Source organism: Schistocerca serialis, chromosome 3 (assembly GCF_023864345.2).
Source record: "Schistocerca serialis cubense isolate TAMUIC-IGC-003099 chromosome 3, iqSchSeri2.2, whole genome shotgun sequence".
NCBI lineage: Eukaryota > Metazoa > Arthropoda > Insecta > Orthoptera > Acrididae > Schistocerca > Schistocerca serialis.
Genome location: NC_064640.1, coordinates 105,226,626 through 105,251,336, shown reverse-complemented (window position 1 = coordinate 105,251,336; position 24,711 = coordinate 105,226,626). Strand labels below are relative to the sequence as shown.

The 24,711-nt window shown below is 44.6% G+C and overlaps 1 protein-coding gene across 6 annotated transcripts in view; it reads left to right on the top strand.

The window, feature by feature from the left end:
- Positions 1 to 24,711, top strand: part of LOC126469782 (uncharacterized) — a 510,509-nt gene that overhangs the window by 396,218 nt on the left and 89,580 nt on the right. The window lies entirely within an intron of this gene.

Below are 24,711 nucleotides of genomic sequence, written 5' to 3'. Positions count from 1 at the left end.
TGGTCAGAAGGGGATCTGAATTCCGCACCACAGTAATAAGACTCTAGTGCTTTAATTTATCCATCAGCGCACACGGTTCAGCTGTTACAGTGGATGTATTTATTTTGTCCAAGAAATTTACTGATGTGTGAATGAACTGAAATTAGGAACACACAATTTCTGGCCAGCCGGTGTGGCCGAGCGGTTCTAGGCGCTACAATCTGGAACCGCGCATTTGAATACAATTTCTGACAACTAATTTCACTCTAGAATCACTGTGTGTCCTTGATTCAGAGTCACCACAAATCGTTTTTTCGGTGTATCTGCGCGTTGCTAACAACTCTAAATGGGGACTGGTACTTCTGGGCCGGCCGCGGTGGCCGTGCGGTTCTGGGCGCTGCAGTCCGGAGCCGCGGGACTGCTACCGTCGCAGGTTCGAATCCTGCCTCGGGCATGGATGTGTGTGATGTCCTTAGGTTAGTTAGGTTTAAGTAGTTCTAAGTTCTGGGGGACTGATGACCTAAGATGTTGAGTCCCAGAGTGCTCAGAGCCATTGGTACTTCTGGAGTGGATCACAAAGAGAGCAGATGTAATTACTCGCACAAGGGGAGACCACCTGCATCGTTGATCGACGTATTGTGCCAAGAAAGGATCTAACCTTTCTATGTGCACCACACTAGTTTTTAAAAGTTAAGCGTAATCAACAAATGGATGCGTATTTCCTGAACAAACTGTTGGAAGGGTTACAGAACAGCGTAATCACTTGATATTTGACTTATTGTCCAAAACATGTAATTTGAAAAGATATGAAATCGTAGACACATTCCTGAATATGTAACAAACTCGAAGACACCTTTTTCTAAAGCAGTTTTTAAGAGGAGCTCTGAGCCGCCACACATGCTTGTCAGTAACTTAACATACTTTCTAGATTTATGTTGGCAGTTGATAGTTCTCTCAGAAAGAACCGTTCAGAAATCAGGATGAGGCATTACTGGCAGCTGACGAGCCGCTAATGCATTTCAGAAGTGCTATGTAGGACTGCTGTCAGGGGATACCTCTGCCCCATATACGGGGAATGCTTCCCTGTGGGACACTGATCCATCGGAGCGATTAGATTCGCACGGGCATTGTTGTCCATGAAGAGTGTGTGTGTGTGTGTGTGTGTGTGTGTGTGTGTGTGTGTGTGTGTGTGTGTTGACTCTAATCTGTGAAATGGATCTTGTTGCACGAGGAAAATCAGAGCACGAATTTTCAAGTCACTGTATGCGTACATCGTGATAAGACAAATCTAACTACATTATTAGAACAGATTGATAAGAAAAGCTGCTTTTATCCTCACTTTCTGATAAGTTGTCAAGTGAGTTCGACTACCTCGACTGTCATAACGGATCATTTGCTTATAGTGCTTTCTTCTTACCCGAGCCAGTGTAATTTTACATTACACCAACAAAACGCTGTTGTGAAGTGGGAAGTTGAGTTGTAAGAAGGGCTGCAAACGCGGATTTTTTTTTAAAAAAGAAATGAACGAATATCTTCTACGCGAAGATGGGGAAGTAGAGAATATTACTTTCAGCCTGAGATGTGTTCATTGTTCCGTCGCAGACAGATTTTTAGAGGAAATTGGAATGAAACGGACAGGACGACTATCGGGCATCTGAAGCGGCCGGGGTCGTGCCCCAGGATGCTCTGGGAATCTACATCAAAAGATCCCGCTGAGTAAACAAGGCAGAAGTGAACGACTGAGCACGTCTCTATCGCACCCGCCGTAAACACGCCGGTATGTTGCCGTACACGCTTATTTGGACTTGAGGTCCCAAGACTTAACCTTGTTTATTAGCTTCCACGGACAGTAGCACAGCATCTAAGATCTGCATCTTTTATTATTTATTTCGAAATGTACCTACATGTGTGAACACGCTCCGTTTAAAGTCGGTAGGAGCCGGACTCGTGAAATCTGCACTAAATCAGTTCCAATGCGGGTATGTGAAATTTTCGTCTGACGTTCAACACAAGTATTGCAAACAGTTGTTTTTTCTCCCTCCAGAATATTTCAAGAAACAATTACCCCTCAGTAGAACTACTGTATGATTTCCCTATAGACTGGATTTACTAGCTGAGGGAAAAGTGTGTTCCAAAAACTACTGCACAAGATTAAGGCGGTCGATCTGAATCTCATTGGAGAAAGGAGAGGCTACATCTGTACTCCGCAGCCATATTTCCGTGTGTGGCGGGGGGCACTTCGCGTACCACTGTCACTTTTCCTTCCTTGATCCAGTAGCGAATGTTCCAAGGGAACAATGATTGCTGATAAGCCTCCGCGTCTGCTCGAATGTCTTTAATTTTACCTTCGTGGACTTTCCACGAGATACTCGTAAGAGGAAGCAAAATAGCGGTGGACTCCTCTAGGAACGTACGCACTCTGAATTTAAACCCTAAACCACACCGTGATGCTCGACGTATCTTTTGGAAAGTCTGTCACAGGAGTTGGCTGGGCATTTCCGCAACGCCTTCTCGCGAACTAAATTAACCTGTAAACTAGATGCGCTGCTCTTGCTTAGGATATTGTGTGTTTCCTCCAGCGGTCATATCTCGTACGGATCCCAGACGGACAATCAGTATTTAAGAGTTGGTCGAACGAGGATTTTGTGAACTAACCTTTTTGTGGCTGGACTAAATTTCTGGACAATTCTTCCAGTTCCAGTGAATGTCTGGCATGTACCTTACCTGCGATACGGTTTGTGGTCATTACACTTCAACTCTTTCCGTACATTTACTCAGAGATTTTTATGGATATGACTGCTTTCAGTGATTGCTACGCAGTATGTAATCATAAGTCAGGTTCTTTCTGCGCAATATGTTAAATTTGTTTATACTGAGTAAACCACAAAGTCCCGTACCAAGCGTAGATCGTCCGCAGTTCTTCCTGCATGTAGCTGCGATTTTCTAACGTTGTAACTTATCTGTATATAACAGCTCTATGGGCGAAAAGCGTCACGGGCGCTATCAACGAGGTCGTACATAGTGAAAAAAGTTGTTTCCGAACCAGAGTGCAAAATCCCGTTATTCATAATACAAATTATAGCTAGAGGCGACAAAAGTGGTAAATTATTTTAAAAAATCATAGGGCCGAATGATACTCGAGCACCTAGAAATCTGAATTTGTAATTTCATTCAATCTTAGGCCATAAATTTTGCAGGAAGATGAGACAGGAAAATCGGCAACGGCTTTGTCGAAGGAACCATTTTAGCTATGGAGCCATCAGAGAATTCTTCCGAAATGATTACGGGAACCCATGAAAACCTTAAATTCCGATCAAAGAACTAGGATTCGAAGTTGACTCTTTCCAAACAAGAGTCAAGAGTTTTGAAAACAGCGACATGTCCAGTGGATCCCTCTGAAATGTGTTAAAATGTAGTTTGATGCTATTACTGTCCCTTAAATCAACGGAAAAATGTCATAAACCTAGGTTTCATAGTTGCTTAATTGTGCGATATCACTTGTTACATGAGTACTATGAGACACGGATAAGTTCATTCTCATTAAATTTAAGGCAGTGTGCTATTTAGTAACTTATAAATGGCCAGTATGTACCCATACTCAAAATATGTTCAGGTACACATAGCTCGTGGAGATGCTCTATGGAGCACGTAACTAACTACAAATACACTTCAGGGCGAATTTCAAAAAAGACAAATCCGGTGACCAATTGTAGCCTCGCCCCCGTCTCGTATTTCTTGAGCATGATGGTGCAGCAGTAGGATTCTGGATTCACAATTGGAAGGACCGGAGTTCAACCCTTCGTTAGACCTTCCAGGTTACTTTCCCCTCCCCGTTCTCTAAATCGCTTATGGAAAATGACGGCATGGTCGCTATGGAAGGACACGGCGGTTGACCTTCCCCATCCCCGTTTACTACGAGTAAATGCTCAATCTGTAACGACTTCGTCGCCAGCGGTGCGTTAAATACTAATCTTCTTTTCTTCTTGAAAAGTTACAGTTGTGTGGCGCACCGGGACTCGACTTCTCATTTAAGACATACTTTATCAGCTTATATTACGCCTGCACCTCTCAACTAATTGACAAACGTCATAGAAGTCGTGCCGACCTGAAAGACCTTTGAGTATATTTTACATTGAGTTACGAAGACGCTTATTTAGGAAAGTAAGCTTCTCCCAAAAGAATTATCACATGTTCAGCAAAGACTAGTCGCGTGAAACACGAATTATTTTAATTACACAACAAATATAGCAAATATTACAGGCACAGGTAAGTTACAAATGAAAGACTGCACTCCAGCAACTTACCCCTGAAAAACTAATACAGAAAAAAGAGTTGCTACGTATGTTAAGACAGAACACAAGTTAAAAAACATTGACACAAGTAGATTTTGTAGTGATTAGTACATAGAAGTGAATGCTTTTGAATTAATATTCAAAAATAGTTAACTTCTAGTTCTAACTGTACGTAGTTCCCCACTGGGAAACTTTAAACTATCTATGGGGAACATGGATTCCTTACCATGGTATCTGTCACACAGCAACAAACAATTAATAATCTGTAGTGACTTAAATGTAGATTTTATAAAGGATTCTGATTGGAAAAATAATCTGGAAATCTTGTTTCGATCCTAAAATTTAATCTCGATAAGTAACTTCCCAACATAGTTTTATAAAGACAGTAGAACCCTAACTGATGGTTTTCCTTGGTGAAGGCCGGCCCTGCTAGCCGAGCGGTTCTAGGCGCTTCAGTCCGGAACCGCGCGACCGCTATGGTCGCAGGTTCGAATCCTGCCTCGGGCATAGATGTGTGTGATGTCCTTAGGTTAGTTAGGTTTAAGTAGTTCTAAGTTCTAGGGGACTGATGACCTCAGATGTTAAGTCACATAGTGCTCAGAGCCATTTGAACCTTAGTGAAGCCCAAAGCAAGAAAATAACTGTTGACGCAGTAACAATTGCTGTCTCTGCACAGTTAGTTACGATAAATAACAGTGCTTTATAGTATGGATACTCCTCAGTAGAAATCAGAGTAGTTGTCTCCAGAACAAATGTTGTAAGAACAGTTTACAAGAGATGAACTGAGATGAAATTTTTAATGAACCAAATGCTAACATACAACTTAATCTACTCCTTGATAAATCAATATCATTATTTGAAAATAGCTTTCCACATACGCTAATCAGAAAGAATATTAAACAGGCATGTGAAATACCAAGGATCATTAGAGGGATTAAAGTATATTGCGAAAGGAAAAGGGAAATTACCAGAACAATTAGAGATGCTGCACTAGTTCCACGCTACAAAAACTACTCAAAATTACTAAGAAGAGTTATTAACAAATCTAGGAACATAGACATTGCCAGAAATCAGTAAGCCCGTCGACAGACTCACGTCTATATGAGATGTAGTGAAACGAGAGACAAGACAACTGGGCTGAGAGCAGGGTAACATACCCGTTGAATTGAATGGAAGCGATATAAATGATGAGCCACATGTAGCAAATGTATTAACAAATGACTATTAATTACAGTAGAAAATATAGGGATAAATACTTAAAGAGGAAAAGTAACAGCAGTATGTTGAAAAAGCAACTCTCATAAATTCAATCATATGGCAGTATCACCAATTTTTTATTGTGAAGTTAAGAAAACTTTGTGTTCCCTCAGTTTCTGATGGTGTTTCCAGCAGAATACTAAAGATTGATTCCCATATCATAACCTTAAATATGTAATGTATCACTAACTCACGACTTTTTTTTTCAGAGAGATCGAAATACGCTGTTACTAAACCCCTCTTTAAGAAGGGTAATAGGAGAGGTGTCAATAGCTACCGATCTGCCCCACTGCTGACATTTTCCAAAATTTCTGAGAAGGTGATGTATTCCAGAATAGTATCCCATCTGAGCAACAATATCCTCAGCAAGTTACAGTTTGGATTCAGGAAGAGTTGCTCTACTGAGAATGTTATTTACATGTTCACTCACCATTTTTACGATCTCTCTAAGGCATTTTACTCGGTGAATCGCAATGTTCTCCTAGATAAACTGAAGTTTTATGGGATTGACGGTATAGCCAACCAGCTGTAATATCCAACCTAAAGAATGCAGAAAGTTTTACTTCGTAATTCAGCCAATGCAATCGGGGAACATCATTCAGAATGGGGACAAATCACGCATTTGGTTTCCCAAGGCTCGGTCTATTGTACTTCATACATGTAAACTATCTTAAGCAGGATTATTTCTTTACGCAGATGACGCAAGTATTGTAATCAGTCCAAACATTCATACAGCAACAGAAGAAACAGTAAACAGGTTTCTTAAAAGTATCATTGACTAGCTTTCTGCGAAAGGTTTCTCACTAAATTTCAAAAACACAACGTATTGAAGTTTGCGAATCTAGGGGTACAACAACAGTGATAAGTGTAACGCATGGTGGTAAAATAATAAATAGGTTGGAAACTTCAAAATTCTTAGGTGTTCATGTTGATGGAGAATTTAAGCTGGAGACAGCACGTTTTGGAACTCCTAAAACAACATAGCTCAGCCACATTTGCACTTAACGATGATTGCAAATCTTGGGTAGAGACAAATCAGTAAGTTGACATATTTTGCAAATTTTCATTCAATAATGTCATATGGAATAATGTTCTGGTATAACTTAACTTTAACAAAGTAAGTCTTCATCACGCAAAAACATGCTGCAAGAATATGATATGATGCTCACCCTCACTCATCTTGCGCCCATCTGTTAGAGTTGGACATTCTGACCACTGCTTCACAGTAATTTTACCCTACTGGGGTTCGTTATAAACAATCTTCTGCAGTTCAAAAGGAAAAACCGTTGTACATAATTAGAACAGCAGAAGGAAAAGACACACATTGGTCCACGTTAAGGTTGTCTTCAGGACAAAAAAGGGTGGACAATGCCGTAACTGAAATTTTTGATAACTTAACCAGTGATATAAAATGTCTGATAGATAGCAAAGTTAAATTTGAAAACAAACTGAAAAAGTTTCTCCCTGACAACTCCTCCTATTCCATAGAAGAATTTCTGTTACTGTAATACGTGAAAGATGGTGGATAGGAATTACTAACTCACATCTGTGTATTTATGATGATGATGATAAATATTCAGGACTTAGCCGTATTTACAGATTAATTTGCGATGTGAAATGACTCTTTAGACGTAATTAATCTTTTATGGTGCAAATGATCCACGAAACTAATTGGATTCCGTCTGTTTAGATATCTGATTGGCATTACGCTGTAGACATTGTCGACTCATGATGATAGGATCACACGGATTTCTCCACAAATATATGACTGATTTGAATTTCTGACAAGTCTAAGCTAATAAGTTAAAAGGTGTAGTCAAAAATATGGAAACAACAAAGTCACACCACATTACCGTACCTAATAACCCGTAGGAAAACTGTTGGCATTCAAAATAGAATACACTGGCCTCGAAATTTATAAATGCAAGTCCTGTATGGCTTAAAAATAAATTTTACACCTCTCTTCCTGCAAAATAATGGCAAGTTCAGGTACTGATGATGGAGGTGGATAGCGATGACGCACCCTTCTCTCCAAAGTAGATCACAGAGGTTCAATAATATTAAGATCTGCTGATTGGTGGCAAGGGTAACAATTCTTCATTGTGCTCCCAAAACCATTCCTGAATGCTGCGAGCTGTGTCAAGAGGGGTCCTGTTGTCTTGAAACACCGCATCACCATCGGGGAACAGACATTGTACCATGGGAAGGACCTGACCAGCCAAGAGAGTCATATAGTTCTTAGTAGTAATGCGAACTTGCTGAGTAACCGTGGGAATACCGCGATATGACTGCCCATCTCATCACCGAACCCCCCGCCATGTTACACTCTGGGACGTAAACTTGAGTTAGGAACAGTATGAAACAAGACACATCCGACCAAGTGACATTCTTCCATTGCTCCACAGTCCAGCCTTTATGGCTTCGGCAGGAAATTTTCCTGTCAGGGACATAAGCATCATTGATGACTGGGTGTGGAATTACAGCTTGCCCTGCAGTTCCCAGCTTGTGGAGCTCCCTCCTGGTTTTGGTGCTGTCAGGGTTCGCGAGTGCGGCATTCAGTTCTAGAGTGACGTTTGAAACTGTCGTTCCCTTTTGTTACAACCCTCTTCAATGGCCGTATGTCACGATCACTAAACACATTCTTTCGTTCACGTTGTTATTTAGCGGGTGATGTTCTTCCGCTTTCTCTGTCTTCGATACAGTGCCTCTGGAAATGCCAAAAACTTTGGCTACCCACCACAAGAGCAACAGTTTTCCCGCGTTCGAATTCACTTAACTCTGACGTAACACATTCACAACTACTCAGAATAATACTGACAACGACTAATACTTGCAAAGTATTGACATTGGACAAGTGCCGTTCGTGATCAAATACAACAGCGCAACCTGCAGACCTGGCCAGCACCTGCATTTCTGTTCAAGCATGTATTCGTCGCGGTGTTTTCATATTTTTACCCAACCCCTGTATACTAGAAACAGAATGTTAAACAGGTTTCGGACGTGCATCTAAGAAGAGTAATGGGACCAGGAAGGTACGCAATTTAAAGAAACTGTCAGATACATAACAGCATTATTATGTTTGCTGACGATGGTGTTGTCTGCAGGAAGGTCTAATCCTTGGGCGATGGTAAAGGAATATAGAAAGCGTGGGCTGTACTTTCTGCTCAAGGGTAATGCATGGCAGTTCTTTGCAAATGCGGATAGGTGTAAGGTAACGCCAGTAATAGGGAGACACAGTAGTGTCTGTTTACAAGGTTAGTAATAAACTTTACGAGTAATAATGTAAAGCGGTATGGAATAAGGAAAATACACAGTATCTGGAAGGGGAGGTGAATGGAAAGTTTAAATTTTTGGACTGGTCGTGGGATCTCAACACTTTGCCGTCAGCACGTCTCTTCCAAATTTATTCGCTTGGCGCCGGCAGCGCTAATTCGAATTACTTGGCTTGTCACCGGCCGCTTGTCACCTTTCCGCTGATGACAAGCTTCAAACACATTGACTTTTGCGCGTTTAATTTTTCCGGATATCCTCTATTTTGCCGTATCGTTCTACAAACTCGAATTTTCTTTTCAAGTAACTTCTCTGCAAGTTCTACACTGGTATAATAATTATCCATGTAGAGGTGATGCCACTTTCCATAACAAGGCCGGCCGCGGTGGCCGAACGGTTCTAGGCACTTCAGTCTGCAACCGCGCTGTTGCTACGTCGCAGGTTCGAATCCTGCCTCGGGCATGGATGTGTGTGATGTCCTTAGGTTAGTTAGGTTTAAGTAGTTCTAAGTTCTAGGGGACTTATGACCTCAGAAGTTGAGTCCCATAGTGCTCAGAGCCATTTGAACCATCCATAAGATGATGTCAATAGTTCAATCACTGTTTTTGCTATAGGTTGTCCAGCGCCGGAATATATCTTGAATGGAGAAATGTATCCCGTACTCGAATCGCACAGCGTCCGAATGAGTATGCCATATTTAGTCATTTTCGACGGATTGTAAACTTTAAATTTTACTGTCCACGCCACGGTATCATTCCTTCATCAACTGAGATGTTTCGACTTAGATTAAACGTTTCTTTAAACTTTTTGAAAAAAAAAAAAATCAGTTACGAATTGCACTTTGAAAAGCCGGTGGGCATTATCCAGTTTATTGTTGGTGTTGGAAAAATGTAAAAATAATAGTTTTTGTCTGAATCGGTTGCGAGACATCGTTTCGCGAAATATCGGTGTGTCTATCAACGGATTCGTTGAACAGTAATCATCGAGCCTTGCTTTTTTTTACGATTCCCATAAGGATAGCAAACCCAAACCATTTTGTAAGTTCGGGTCCCGTAACATAGACAAATTTTGCATTTTTTATCCAGTTTCCTTCTATTGCAATTTTTTTGGAATGCTTGTTGGGCTTCGTTGCTAATATATTCAAATAGATCGTTCCCAACATATAATTCTACGATATCCACGACCCTCTGTGTATCTTTGGGAATTATGTGTGCACCCGGAGATCCTTCAAATTTATTATTGGTCCTCAGTCTGTCTTCTTCGTCCGATTCATCCGAATCGGTTGGCAACTGTAGCGTTTGCCGAATTCTTCTTGGACGTATTTCACTATCTTCCGACGATCATGCTTCATTTTCATTTTTTTTTTTTTTATATCCAATATCTTCTTCTCAATCGGCCAAGTCGTCCGGAATGCCAGACAAGACGTCCGCGCATTCATCGTAAATAATCGTATCGTCTCTTTAGTCTGCCATAATGAAAGTGTGCAAGTGCTTATAAAAACAAACAAACTTGAAGTGTAACTTACTGTTACGTAAACAAAACACCAACAGAATGAAAAAGATACTTAAGTGCTGTCACCGGCCACAGCGCGACACCATGCTCACGACACTACTGTGGCGTCGCCGGGCGTTGACCGCCGTTTGGTGCACGATACCACTATGGTGTCGCCGGACGGAAAATTATTAACAGGTGAGTATATCCCATGCGGAAGTTTAACAGAGATGCTCAGGAAACTTAAATGGGAATATTTGGAAGAAAGGCAACGGCGTTGCCGTAGACCTCGCCCTACAATTCGTGAGAATAAGGTTAGGGTTTGTGCAACTGCATATAGACCAGCATTTTCCCGGTGCTCATTACGCGGATGGAATAGCACAGAAAATCGTTTATATTGATCGACAGTACCCTTGTCAGGCACTTCAGTCGCTTTAGGAGTATCTGTGTAGATGCGGAATTTAGGAGAGTATTTTCAGAATGGAAGCTGTCAGGGCGGAGCCGTAAGTTGTGTCCGGATATCTCAGTGTAGAACAACATTGCGCATCGGATGACAGGATCCGGGTGACCTCGATTTAACTTGTGAGAAAGTTTCTCACATAACTTTGTCGACTTCTTCTGCTAGAATGAACGTTTATGGAGTTGAACTGTGCCAACATCAGGAGAATACACATTTTGTCACGTAGTGTAGTTGCCGAAAGACCGCCCACTATCCCTTACTGTGCAAAATATATGAAAATTCGCTTCAGTGGTCTGCGCGACTCGGTAGGATTATGGTAACACCGAAGAGAGGAAATAAGAATTCAGTACAGTTGTGTTCTCGGATGTTTAACAGTCAGTCAGTCGGGAGGGAAGTTTTATTCCTGTCTTTGTTTCGTTTTCGTCCAGAGGGCAACGGCAGATACAAACACAGATGTGAACGAAGCTGCCTTCCAGATCCTGGCCGCAGGAGCAACCAGTTATTCCTGGACACGACGCCGCAGCGTAGACGCAGAGCACACTGCAGGCTTCAGACAGTTTTCGCCTTATCTTTAAATTAAATTTTTTCGCGGGTTAAGAAGGCGTGAGGTTGGGGAGGGAGGGAGCGCAGTCCCAGTTCAGAACTCCCGCGTCTTCGCCAACACCTACTGGGAAGGAGGCAGATAGGCTTTATCGGGAGGACTTAGAGAGTCTACGGCGTGTAGTATGTCCTCTGATGACCATGTACTAGGCAGGTAGTTTGGGTTTATTTGCCCAGCAAACACTCTAATGTACAATGAACATGTAGAGAAGAATAGCTGAAATTTAAGAACAGCTACTTTATCAGCGCTGGCTTGCAATTTTCGTACGAAAAATACTTCTTATAAAACCCGGCTTATATTGGGACATTGCTGAGGTACGAAAAGTATCCGGAAACTTATTAGTGGATATTTATTTATCTATTGTATGGTCATTTAAGTACAATATTACACACAGTACTGACAACACATTTAATTTATAGATAGACACCTAAATTTTTAGTTTAATGAGTTTCATTATTCGTTGCCGTCAGGAAATCGTCGCAAGTACGACAGGCCCTGTTGGGACATTCTGTAACTATGTGATGAACGGTTTGCCTGGCTGCTCCACAGTCGCAGTTTGGAGATGGAGCCTTACCTCAGCTATGAGGAGAGGCCATGCCTGTGGAATGATTGGTGCATATTCTGTTAAACCTTGTCCATTCCATGAGTGGTCAAAGGCAAGGGGTTTCTTTGTTAGGCAGGGCAAGTTCTGGCAACGTGGAGGGCAAGCCTCTGACCAGCCTCGTTCTCATGGGTCTGTTGGGTCGACCTGAGACTGTGCAGTTAAATTGCTGTTTCCATAGATTTTTTTTACCATAGCTGGTTTCTTTGTAGGATAACATCTTTATAGATGTAGTTACAGGTTGCCTTGTATGTATTTAAACTCACGGAGTAGAGCTGATTTTCGTCGAAGTCCAGCGGGCGGAATGTGGCTAAGTATGGACAGCCGTTCGCCGGGAGTTGATCTTGGTGTACCACTGATAATTCTCATTTTGTTGTTCAACTGTGCGTCTAGAGTGCGCCATACAGGAGCGCCCAAGTTCTGGAGGCCGCAGAGTTTCAGCAGCGGAGCCCCAGGTTGTCATACACAGCTTATGTAGAATGATGATCCTAGTTGGTATCTTAGCATGGTGATTTCCAGATGCTGCTTGTGTGATAGTGTCTAGTCCAATGTAACCCCTAGACATTTTGGGTGCTGATTATGGTGAAGCAATCTGTCGCCAAAATAGACCTGGAACTGTCTATTCGCCGCTCTGTTGCATAAATGAAAGCAAGCCGTCGCTGTTTTAATGGGGTTTGGTTTCAATCTCCTCCTCCGAAAGTGTATTCCTGTTATCGCCAGATCAGATGTCCCCCTGCGGGTTCGGGGGCGAGAATAGGCCCGCGGTATTCCTGCCTGTCGTAAGAGGCGACTAAAAGGAGTCTCCAATGTTTTGGCCTTAATGTGATGGTCCCCCTTGGGGTTTGACCTCCATTTTTCAAAATTCTACAGAAGTACGAGCCTTTTGGGGAAGGACACCTTACATGGTGTACCACTGGTCCTAAGTGCACTAAGACTTTGGCACTCAGCATTGCACCGGCGTTGTCACCATCCCCATTATTCCTCAAATTGGGCCTAAACGCCTGATGGGTTGTCCAAGTTACGCCCATAGTGCATCTCCATCTGCACCAGCGATCATGATGGACTTTCCATGGCACCAGAAATCCAGCACGGTAGCCAGCCCGTTGTGGTGGGGTCGTCATGTACCCTCTAGGTTGTAGCCCCCTGACAACACAGGGATCGTACTGCCGATACCTGAGCTGCACCCTCCCCACGTTGGCCAAGGAGTAGATGCCCGTCTCCTTGGGGCATCAGGACTCCCGGCAATGGTCATCCTGCCAGGTGGCCCTTGCTGCGGCTGGGTGGCGCCCGTGGGGAGAGCCCCTGGTCGGAGTGGGTGGTATCGGGGCGGACGTTTCGCACATGAAACGTCAACACGTATCAGGTCGCTCTGCGGCCGAGTCTTCCAAAAGAAAAGGTACCATTTCTAGTTCTGGTTCTCCTGCCCTTTCCCCCTTGGCCACTCCATGGGAGGAGGGACAGGCCCGCCGGCTTGGGGCGAAGTACTTCCCCCGCTATTTGGTCTGTTCTCGAACAGATGGGGGGACGTTCGCCACCTCCAAGCCCATGTTCTTTGTTCAACACATTGAGGACGTCTTCGGGGAAATCGAGGCTCTCAGCAAGATGCGATCAGGGTCCGTTCTTATCAAGACCACCTCTGCCACACAATCGGCGGCACTCCAGGCGTGCGACCGCCTAGGGGACATCCCAGTCTCCATTGTCCCACATCTGGCACTAAATAGGACGCAGGGGGTCATTTTTCATCGTGACCTCCTGCTACAATCTGATGAGGAGCTCAGGGCCAACCTGGAGCGCCGCGGCGTGCTTTTCGTCCGGCGAGTCCAGCGCGGCCCCAAAGACCGTCGCATCGACACCGGGGCCTTTATCCTCGCCTTCGAGGGGGACGTTCTCCCAGAGAAGGTAAAGGTGATGTGCTACCGGTGCGACGTGCGACCTTACGTCCCGCCTCCTATGCGCTGTTTTAGGTGTTTGCGCTTTGGGCACATGTCGTCCCGGTGTGAGGCTGAGCCCCTTTGTGGCGACTGTGGACGTCCTCTTCGTGAGGAACATACTTGCACCCCACCACCTCGGTGCCCTAATTGTCCTGGCGTCCACTCGCCTAGGTCCCCAGACTGCCCCGCCTATCAGAAGGAGAAAAAAATACAAGCAATCAAAACTTTGGATCGGCTCTCTTATTCTGAGGCCAGGAAGAAGTATGACCGCCTTCATCCCGTGTCACTGGCCACTTCGTTTGCCTCCGTTGTGTCCACTCCTTCCGCTGTATCCTCACCTCTATCCTGTCCCCCCTCCGCCTCCTCTGCCCGTCAGGGGGCTCTGCCTCCGCCTCCCAAATCCCTCCCTTCCAACTCCTCCTCCCCCGTGGCCCCCACCCCCCCTGCACCAGGGGCCACCCTTCCTCCTCCTCCTCCCCCCACGCCACCTGAGAAGCGATCCTCTTCTCAGGCGTCCATCGGGGAAACGTTCCGGACCCCAGCTTCCGAGGTCCGGCGTTCCAAAACGGACCCCGCGCGTGAGGACCTTCTTCGGGTCCAGCCCACCATCCCTGTGCCTCCTCGGCCTTCCAAGAAGGCCTCCAAGAAGAAATCTCTATCCCCCTCTCCACCCCGGCGCGTTTCATCTGACGCTTCATCCGTGAGTCGCTGCTCCCGGCCGTCCTCAGTTTCGCCGGGACGCTCTGCTGCCAGGCGTTCCGCCGGCCTTTTGTCGGCAAATGATGCGGCCCCTCCTACACAATCAGGGACAGCGGCCGCAGCTGGCGACGAGTCGATGGAACCGGATCCGCCTGCCGTCAGTTGTAGCGTTGTTGCCTCGCAACCTGGCCCTCCGCGGCCATCGAGGTGACCAGCTCTTCCCCGTCTCGTTCCCCCAACTTTTTGACTAGCAATGGCGTTGTTTCATTGGAACATAAGAGGTATTCGACCTAATCGGGAGGAATTACAACTGCTCCTCCGCCTGCACTGTCCGCTCGTCCTTGGTCTCCAGGAAACCAAGTTGCGCCCGACTGACCGTATTGCCTTTTCCCACTATACCTCAGAGCGGTATGACCTCACCCCTGTGGACGGTATCCCAGCTCATGGTGGGGTCATGTTGCTCGTTCGGGACGATGTCTATTACCATCCCATCCCATTGACCACCCCACTCCAAGCAATAGCTATCCGCATTACTCTTTCTGCTTTTACTTTTTCAGTTTGTACCGTCTACACTCCACCGTCATCTGCTGTTAGTCGGGCTGACATGATGCACCTGATCGATCAGCTTCCCCCGCCGTTCTTATTGTTTGGCGACTTCAATGCCCATCATCCCCTTTGGGGCTCTCCTGCATCCTGTCAAAGAGGCTCACTCTTGGCGGATGTCTTCAACCATCTCAATCTTGTCTGCCTCAATACCGGCGCCCCGACTTTCCTCTCGGACTCTACTCATACCTACTCCCACTTGGACCTCTCGATCTGTTCTACCACTCTTGCCCGTCGGTTCGAGTGGTATGTCCTTTCTGACACCTATTCGAGCGACCACTTCCCCTGTGTCGTTCGTCTCCTGCACCACACCCCATCCCCACGTCCTTCGCGCTGGAACATACTGAAAGCTGACTGGGGGCTTTACTCCTCCCTGGCGACCTTTCCGGACCGCGATTTTTCCAGTTGTGACAGTCAGGTCGAATACCTCACGGCTGTTATTATCAATGCTGCCGAACGTTCCATACCTCGTACTACTTCTTCTTCACGTCGCGTTTCCGTCCCCTGGTGGAACGAGGCTTGTAGGGACGCTATCCGTGCTCGACGACGTGCTTTACGCACCTTTCGCCGCCATCCTACGTTGGCGAATTGTATTGAATACAAACGACTCCGAGCGCAATGCCGTAGAGTCATCAAAGACAGCAAAAAAGCTTGCTGGGCCTCTTTCACGAGCTCCTTTACCAGTTTTACTCCCTCTTCCGTTGTTTGGGGTAGCCTGCGCCGGCTGTCGGGCATTAAGGCCCACTCCTCAGTACCTGGCCTGACCTCAGGTAATGAGGTCCTTGTTGATCCTGTGGCTGTCTCCAACGCCTTTGGCCGCTTTTTCGCGGAGGTTTCAAGCTCCGCCCATTACCATCCTGCCTTCCTTCCCAGGAAAGAGGCAGACGAGGCTCGGCGACCTTCCTTCCACTCGCTGAATCTGGAGACTTACAATGCCCCCTTTACTATGCGGGAACTCGAACGTGCGCTTGCACTGTCCCGGTCCTCTGCTCCGGGGCCAGATGCCATTCACGTTCAGATGCTGGCACACCTTTCTCCGGCGGGCAAAAGCTTCCTTCTTCGTATCTACAATCGCGTCTGGACCGAAGGTCAGGTCCCCATGCGTTGGCGTGACGCTGTTGTTGTTCCTATACCCAAACCCGGGAAGGATAGACACCTTCCTTCTAGTTACCGCCCCATTTCTCTTACAAGCTGTGTCTGTAAGGTGATGGAGCGCATGGTTAATGCTCGGTTAGTTTGGATTCTTGAATCTCGACGACTACTTACTAATGTCCAATGCGGCTTTCGTCGCCGCCGCTCCGCTGTTGACCACCTTGTGACCTTGTCGACATTCATCATGAACAACTTTTTGCGAAGGCGCCAAACGGTAGCCGTGTTCTTCGACTTGGAGAAGGCTTATGATACCTGTTGGAGAGGAGGTATCCTCCGCACTATGCACAAGTGGGGCCTACGCGGTCGTCTGCCCCTTTTTATTGATTCCTTTTTAACGGATCGAAAGTTTAGGGTACGTGTGGGTTCCGTATTGTCCGACGTCTTCCTCCAGGAGAACGGAGTGCCTCAGGGCTCCGTCTTGAGCGTAGCCCTTTTTGCCATCGCGATCAATCCAATTATGGATTGCATTCCACCTAATGTCTCAGGCTCTCTCTTTGTCGATGACTTCGCGATCTACTGCAGTGCCCAGAGAACATGCCTCCTGGAGCGCTGCCTCCAGCGTTGTCTAGACAGCCTCTACTCATGGAGCGTGGCAAATGGCTTCCGGTTCTCTGAAGAGCAGACGGTTTGTATCAACTTTTGGCGATATAAAGCGTTCCTTCCGCCATCCTTACATCTCGGTCCCGTTGTTCTCCCATTCGTGGACACAACTAAGTTTCTAGGGCTCACATTGGACCGGAAACTGTGTTGGTCTCCACATGTCTCTTACTTGGCGGCCCGTTGTACACGTTCCCTTAATGTCCTCAGAGTTCTTAGCGGTTCATCTTGGGGAGCGGATCGCACTGTCCTGCTTCGCTTGTATCGGTCCATTGTCCGATCGAAGCTGGATTATGGGAGCTTCGTCTACTCGTCCGCTCGGCCATCCCTCTTACGCCGGCTCAACTCCATCCACCATCGGGGGATACGTCTTGCGACTGGAGCCTTCTACACTAGTCCTGTCGAGAGTCTTTACGCTGAAGCTGCCGAGTTACCGTTGACCTACCGGCGCGACATACTGCTGTGTCGGTATGCCTGCCGGCTGTTGTCTATGCCCGACCACCCCTCTTACAAGTCCTTCTTCGCCGATTCTCTCGACCGTCAGTACGGGTTATATGTGTCTGCCCTGCTGCCCCCCGGAGTCCGCTTCCGTCGCCTGCTTCGACAATTGGATTTTGCCCTCCCTACCACCTTCAGAGAGGGTGAGAGCCCGACACCACCTTGGCTCCAGGCTCCGGTTCGTATTTATCTCGACCTCAGCTCACTCCCGAAGGAGGGTACTCCGGCTGCAGTGTATTGCTCCCGGTTTGTCGAACTTCGTGCTCGACTTGCTGGTCACACCTTTATTTACACCGATGGCTCCAAAACTGACGATGGTGTCGGCTGTGCCTTTGTCGTCGGGACCGCCACCTTTAAATACCGGCTCCTTGACCAATGTTCCAGCTTTACGGCCGAGCTTTTTGCTCTCCATCAGGCCATTCAGTATGCCCGCCGCCACCGTCATTCATCGTATGTCCTCTGCACTGACTCACCCAGTGCTCTTCAGAGCCTTGGGGCTCCCTATCCAGTCCATCCCTTGATTCAACGAATACAGCAGTCCCTCCATTGTTTCGCTGATAATGGCGGTTCTGTCAGCTTTCTGTGGGTCCCCGGACATGTAGGAGTGCCTGGGAATGAGGCTGCGGATGCTGCAGCCAAGGCTGCAGTCCTCCAGCCTCGGCCAGCCTCCCATTGTGTCCCGTCATCTGACGTTTGTGGGGATGTCTGTAAGCGGCTTGTGTCCTTGTGGTGGGATGCTTGGTCATCCCTCCAAGGAAACAAGCTCTAGGCAGTAAAACCGCTCCCAACTGCTTGGACAACTTCCTCCCGACCATCTCGGCGCGAGGAGGTCCTTCTGACCAGGTTGCGGATTGGGCATTGCCGGTTTAGCCACCGCTACCTGCTCTCTGGTGACCCAGCCCCGCAGTGCCCTTGTGGTCAGGCATTAACGGTGCGCCATGTTTTATTGTCGTGTCCCCGTTTTAGTCAATTTCGTGTTGTCCTGTCCCTGCCATCTACCTTACCGGATGTTTTAGCTGATGACGCTCGAGCAGCTGCTCGTCTTCTGCGTTTTATAACTTTAACTGGCTTGACCAAAGACATTTAACCTTTTTACTTATTTCATCTGCATCTTTGTCCGGTCCTTTTGATGTCCCCCCATCCCCTTGAGTTTTAGCAGGTTCCTTGTGCTCTAACACCAGTGACTGGGCGCTAATGACCTCAGCAGTTGAGCGCCCTTAAACCCTACCAAAAAAAAAAAAAAAAAAAAAAAGATCAGATGTTAAGATGGCTTCATTTTATTCAAAATTTCGATGCTCCACTGCCAGCACCCAATTACTGGCGTATCCAGGCTGAAGAGGTACAGTTTTAGATATGTCTGAGATGCACAGATTAAACAGGAGTGGGGCAAGGACAGATTCCTGAGATAGTCCATCATTTAGTGTCTTTGAAGACCTTATCCAATTTCCCAGTACGACCTGGAATGACCTTCCAGCAAGCATGATGCTAATAAGTTGGACTGTTTTTCTGCATGGGATTATTTGAATGAGTTTTTAGAGAAGACCGTGTCTCCATACTATATCATAAGCTGCTAAGAGATCTAAAAATATAGCAGATGTTTTTAAATTCTTTTAAAAGCTTGCTTCTATGTAGGTCGTGGGTGACATTATCTGGTCTGGACAAGTTCGTTCTTGGCGAAAACCAGCTCGTTCAATCGGAATTTTCTCAAGTACTAACTAAGGGTATTTCCACCATTCTTCTTTTACAGCTTGAACCATGCAGGGGATATTTTCAATGAAGTGTTTGAATGTCCGAGGAGAAATAGCAGTGACGTTGACCGGTGGCATCTGGAGTGAAGTCGACATTTTAACTCGTCCAAAAATAGTTACGTTAGGTTTAGATAGGGACTTTGGGCAGGTCAGTCCATTTCAGGACAGTTACTTTCCACAAATCATTCTCTCTCTCTCTCAAGCTGCTTTGACATGCTCATACAGCCATAGTGCTCGACTGTTCCTCCATCGTACGGAGCACACAATGGTGTAAATTGTGCACACATCCTTCCACATTTAGCTTTTTTAAGCACAAGGAGACCAACCCTAACTTCAAAAAACACCACCATACCATACCATACCATACCATACCATACCATACCACCACCAGCACCACCACCACCTCCTCCTCCTCCTCTGTATTTCACTGTTAGCTTTACATATGATGACGGGTAACATTAATCAGACAGTATCCAAATCGTTCTATCGGATTGCCACAAAGTATAGCGTCATTCATCCCTCCCAGTCACTCGTTTAGAGTCATCCACGGTCCAGTGGATTCGATCATTACACCACCTCGAGCATCAGATAGCAGTAGGTACAGAAACGTGCAGCTTATGAGGAGCTGCACGATTATTGTACCTTTTCTTTCTTTAACTCTCTACGCAGTCATTATGCTATCTGGACTGCTAGTAGCTCTTCGGAGCTCACGAGTGATTTATTCGGCAGTTTTCATGCGAACTTTTACAACCATCCTTTGCAAAGCTCCAAGCTCCCTTTCCGTCAGTACGTGAGGCCTGCCTGTACTTGGTTTATCTGAGGTCGTTCCTTCGTGTTTCCACTTCAGTTACATTACCAATAGTCGACTTGAACAGCTTTAGGAGGGTTGAATGTCCGTAACGGATTTGATACGCAGGTGACGTCGAGTGATTAGTCCACGCCTGAAGTGATTGTGCCCACCTGAACGACCAATTCTACTGTCACTGCTTCATTGCTGCCAACACAACACTCCCTGCCTCCTTCCACATTGGCGGGTTTGTCTCTTGTAACATCCAGTGGTCAATTCCGCATGTCATATGGGTGTCCAAATGCTTCTCATCAGATAGAATATTTAAGGCAGAATCTTAAAATATTCTTCAAATCCTTGGTCGCTCTTCCCTATTCTCTACGTCCCTCCTAGAGTGAAGGCAATATTACACGAACAAAACCTCGGTAATTCAGGTAACGAGTCCTTTACATTCTTGCATTGGTCTGATTCCATCTTGTCACAATGTCTCCTTGCATAACTGGCATTTGTCCTTGTTTACTACTATCCCAAATTCTTCCAGTGCACAGAAGACCATCTGCAGCTACTCTTCATGTTGTTCAGGCAAAGAGGAAAAAATCAGTGTATCGTCTAGTTATAGGAAACAGAACGGGAAGTGACTGAGAGCCATACTGATAAAATGCTGCCAAATCTGGTCAGAGATTTTTAATGCACGAAGCTTGTACAAGTATTCACTTAATACGAAAGGAGTAATGATGGCAGTCTTGTAAATGTCCTCCATTGCCATTGGGATCTGTAGATACACCTTTTCACAATTAATAACACTAAATACTGAAGTTCTCATTATTTGGTATAGGATTTCTGTCTGGTACTGTTTGGGGGTTTAGTGCTCTGTAATCCTTGCACATACTACATGCGCAACTCTTTTTAGACATTAAGTGGATGGATGAGGCCCATGTACTGTATGAGGGTCACCCATTACCCTGTTTAATAGTTCAGTAGCTGCTTTAGCGACGTATAACTTGGCTGGAGCTTCATGGTAGACTGGCGGTCCTTCAGAAGAGTTTATTCTGTGGACAGTATTATCCCAAATGCCACAAAATACTAGACAAAACACAAGCAACACTGCAAGAGTGAAGCGATTCACAGACATAAATCGCCGACCTATAAATTCTCCAAGTTTACTGCTTCGCAATCTGAGCCTGGTCGTAATGCTGAACTTTCACACAAACATCTAATTATTATCCACTTAACACATGTTCATAACTGTATATATTGAGCACCTTCCATAATGAAGTCGATAAGATATGGGGACTTTGTCAAATTACTTTGTTGCGCATATTTCACATGGTCGTTGACCCAAGTGGGAGGAGAAATGAAGTCGCTCTCTCTCTCTCTCTCTCTCTCTCTCTCTCTCTCTCTCTCTCTCTTTCTCTTTATCATCTCATAATTAAACTGCTCCATATTGTTTGTCGCACTTTGTAAACGGTTTGGTTTCTTAAGTGTTAATGAAAACTGTGTGCTTGTTCCCACTAAACCCTAGTTATCCTCCTTTAGCTCATCGATATGCAACAGGGTTTTGGAACAAATATTGTGCTCAAACATAATGAACTACCTCTGTCAACGCGGACTAAGAAAACATCGTTCTTGTGAAACACAACTAACTCTTTTACTCACACGAAGTGTTGAGTGCAATTGACAAGGGTCTTGAAATTGATTCCGTATTTCTAGATTTCCAGGAGGCTTTAGACACTGTAACACACAAGCGTCTTGTAGTGAAATTGCGTGCTTACGGAATATCGTCTGTCATGTGACTGGAATCGTGATTTCCTGTTGGAGAGGTCACAGTTCGTAGTAATGTACGGGAACTCATAGAGTAAAACAGAAGTTATTTCTGGCATTCGCCAAGATGATTATGTCTGTTGTCAAGTAATCAGAAGATCAAAATGAATTGCAAAACCGATTTAGAAAAGACATCTGTATGATGCGAAAATTGGCAGTTGACCTTAAATAATGAAAAGTGTGAGGTCATCCCCATGAGTGCTAAAAGGAATCCGTTACAAGTCGATTACACGATAAATCACTCAAATCTCAAGACCGTAAATTCAACTACATACCTAGGCATTGCTATTACGAACAACTTAAAATGTAAAGAATACATAGTAGGCTGGTCGCGGCGGAGTTAGTCCTCCCTCGGGCATGGGTGTGTGTGTTTGTCCTTAGGATAATTTAGGTTAAGTAGTGTGTAAGCTAAGGGACTGATTACCTTAGCAGTTAAGTCCCGTAAGATTTTACACAATACATAGTAAATGTTGCGGTGAAAACAAACCAAAGCTTGCTGTTTATTCGCGGACCACTTAGAAAATGTAACATATCTACTAAAGCGACTGCCTACATTACTCTCGTTCGTCCTCTTTCGGAGTTCCGCTGCTCAGTGTGGAATCCTTCCCGGATAGGATTGATGTAGTACATCGAGAAAATTCAAATAACGTTAGATTTAGTATTATTCCGAACTAGGACCTAGTGTGTCACGGACATGGTACGGGATTTGAGGGTGGACATGACTAAAACAAAGGCGTTTTTCGTTGCTGCAGAATCTTCTCACGAAATTTCAATCACAAATTTCTCCTCCGAATTCAAAATTTTTTTTTATTGGCACGGATTTACATAGGGGTAACGTTCATCAAAATAGAATAAGGAAAATCAACACTCAAACGGAAAGATACAAGTGTTTGTTTTTTCCGCGCACTGTTAGAGATCGGAATAATAGAGAATTAGTGTGTAGGTGGTTCGATGAACCCTCTGCCGGGCACTTAAGTGTGATTTGCAGATAACCGTTGTGGATGTAGACGGAGTTTCAGAAGCTGTTCTTTAGACTGCTATCCGTTCACGTAACAGTGATCATACTGCTGGAAGCCAAATCTGAATGAACTCATGAAACAAATTTCCATCTCGGATATTTGCTGAGGCTGCATTGTGTATAGGCCTAAATTCTATCGTGATCAGTCAGCCGATGTGTTCCAGCTAGCTACTTGGTTCAAGTATCTCCTTTGTAGCATATACAGTGAAAATTTAATCATGTAGTGGAAAAAAAAGAAAAATTCACTATTATTGGAGACATGGCTTCAAAAAAGAATTGTTTTCTTCACTTAGTTTTTCTCATTAATTTACTCATGTGAACAGTCTCACAGCTATTTTGATACATGGAATGTGTAGAATAGTACAAAACAGAATAATAAGTCTCAGTCGTACTACACGCCTAAACGAAGTTGCCACAAGGCGCTGTGGCTGATGGCAGTGTTGCCAACTCTAAAAAACCCGAGTCGCTAGATTCAATATCAAAAGTCGCTAGAAAGTCGCTAAAACTGATTTTACTAGGGGTGTACTGAAAATTTCGTGCTGTGAATGGTGCAATAAGCCAGTGGGGGAGGGGGGGGGGAATAAAATATTTATAAAAACTCTCATACGTAATTGCTATATTGTCTTAATTAAATGACGCATCGCTTGCAACAACATATATATATATATATATATATATATATATATATAAAATACGCTAACGTTTAATTAAATTTGTTATCATAATTGACGCAACACATAAATTGTTGTTTCAATCACAGTAGTCAAATATACTAGAAATATACAACTATATTTCTAACAAAAGAAAGCAAGAAAACAAATTAAGTTACAAAATATATAAATACCGGTATGTCAGCTATTCATCGTCGTCACTCAGAAGATCGAATAACTCTTCTGTTTCATGCTCTGACAGAACTGTAGTTGATGTAGAGGGTTGAACGTCGCTCAACAGATGATGCAGTTCGACTGGTTTTGTCACAAAAGGGTAACTTTTGTTCGTTCCAACAAGCTCCAATACGTCTGACGGTATGTCAAAAGATGCACAATCTTTATTTTGTTTCTTCAGCTGGTCTCTCAATATGATCAAAGCATTAATTGTCTTTAACTATAATCTGTTACGTTGTTCAGTTTTTATAATGTTCATAGAACTGAATATTCTTTCCATTTCTGCATTTTAATGCGGTAGGCATAGAACAGTCATTGCTAGCTGTGAAATCAAAGAAAAAGGATTCTCCCCTGCGGTATTTTCATTCTGCAAAACCTCACTCCAAAATAAAACAGTGTTAGTAGAGTTATTCCACCTAATGAAGTTGATATTATGCCATTCTTGCAGCATACCGTCTATGAAATCGCTACTAAAACCCAGTTATTTGGCTACATCCGCTACAGCATTATTTTTATTCACTTTTAGTGTTTCTTTAACATTCAGCATTGACATTTTCTTCAGGATCGTAACTTTACTTGGCAGTCTTTGTTGAATTTCTTTTATTAGTTTCAGGCTAAACTGAATGCATCTCTTCTTCAAATAAACTTTATTTTCTTCAGACAAACTTGACTCAGACAATTTCTATAGTTAAAATCTTAGTTTTGTTAATGAAAATACTGGCCCAAAATAGTTTTGAGTCGTCAGTACTCCAAAAGTCGCCAGATAAGTCGCTAAATAATTTTTGTCGCTAAAACGTTTTTTTTTTTTTTGTCGCTAAGACGAGGGCAAAAGTCGCCATTTCTAGCGACAAAGTCGCTAAATTGGCAACGCTGGCTGATGGGAGCGACCCTAAAGGCATTTCCCATTCACAGTCGCTCCCATCAGCCATCGCGTCGAGTGTCAAATTTGTTTAGGCGATTCATACGTACGGCCAGATTTAGTTCAATGTTGTTCTTGCCATTATAATGTTTACAATTTATTT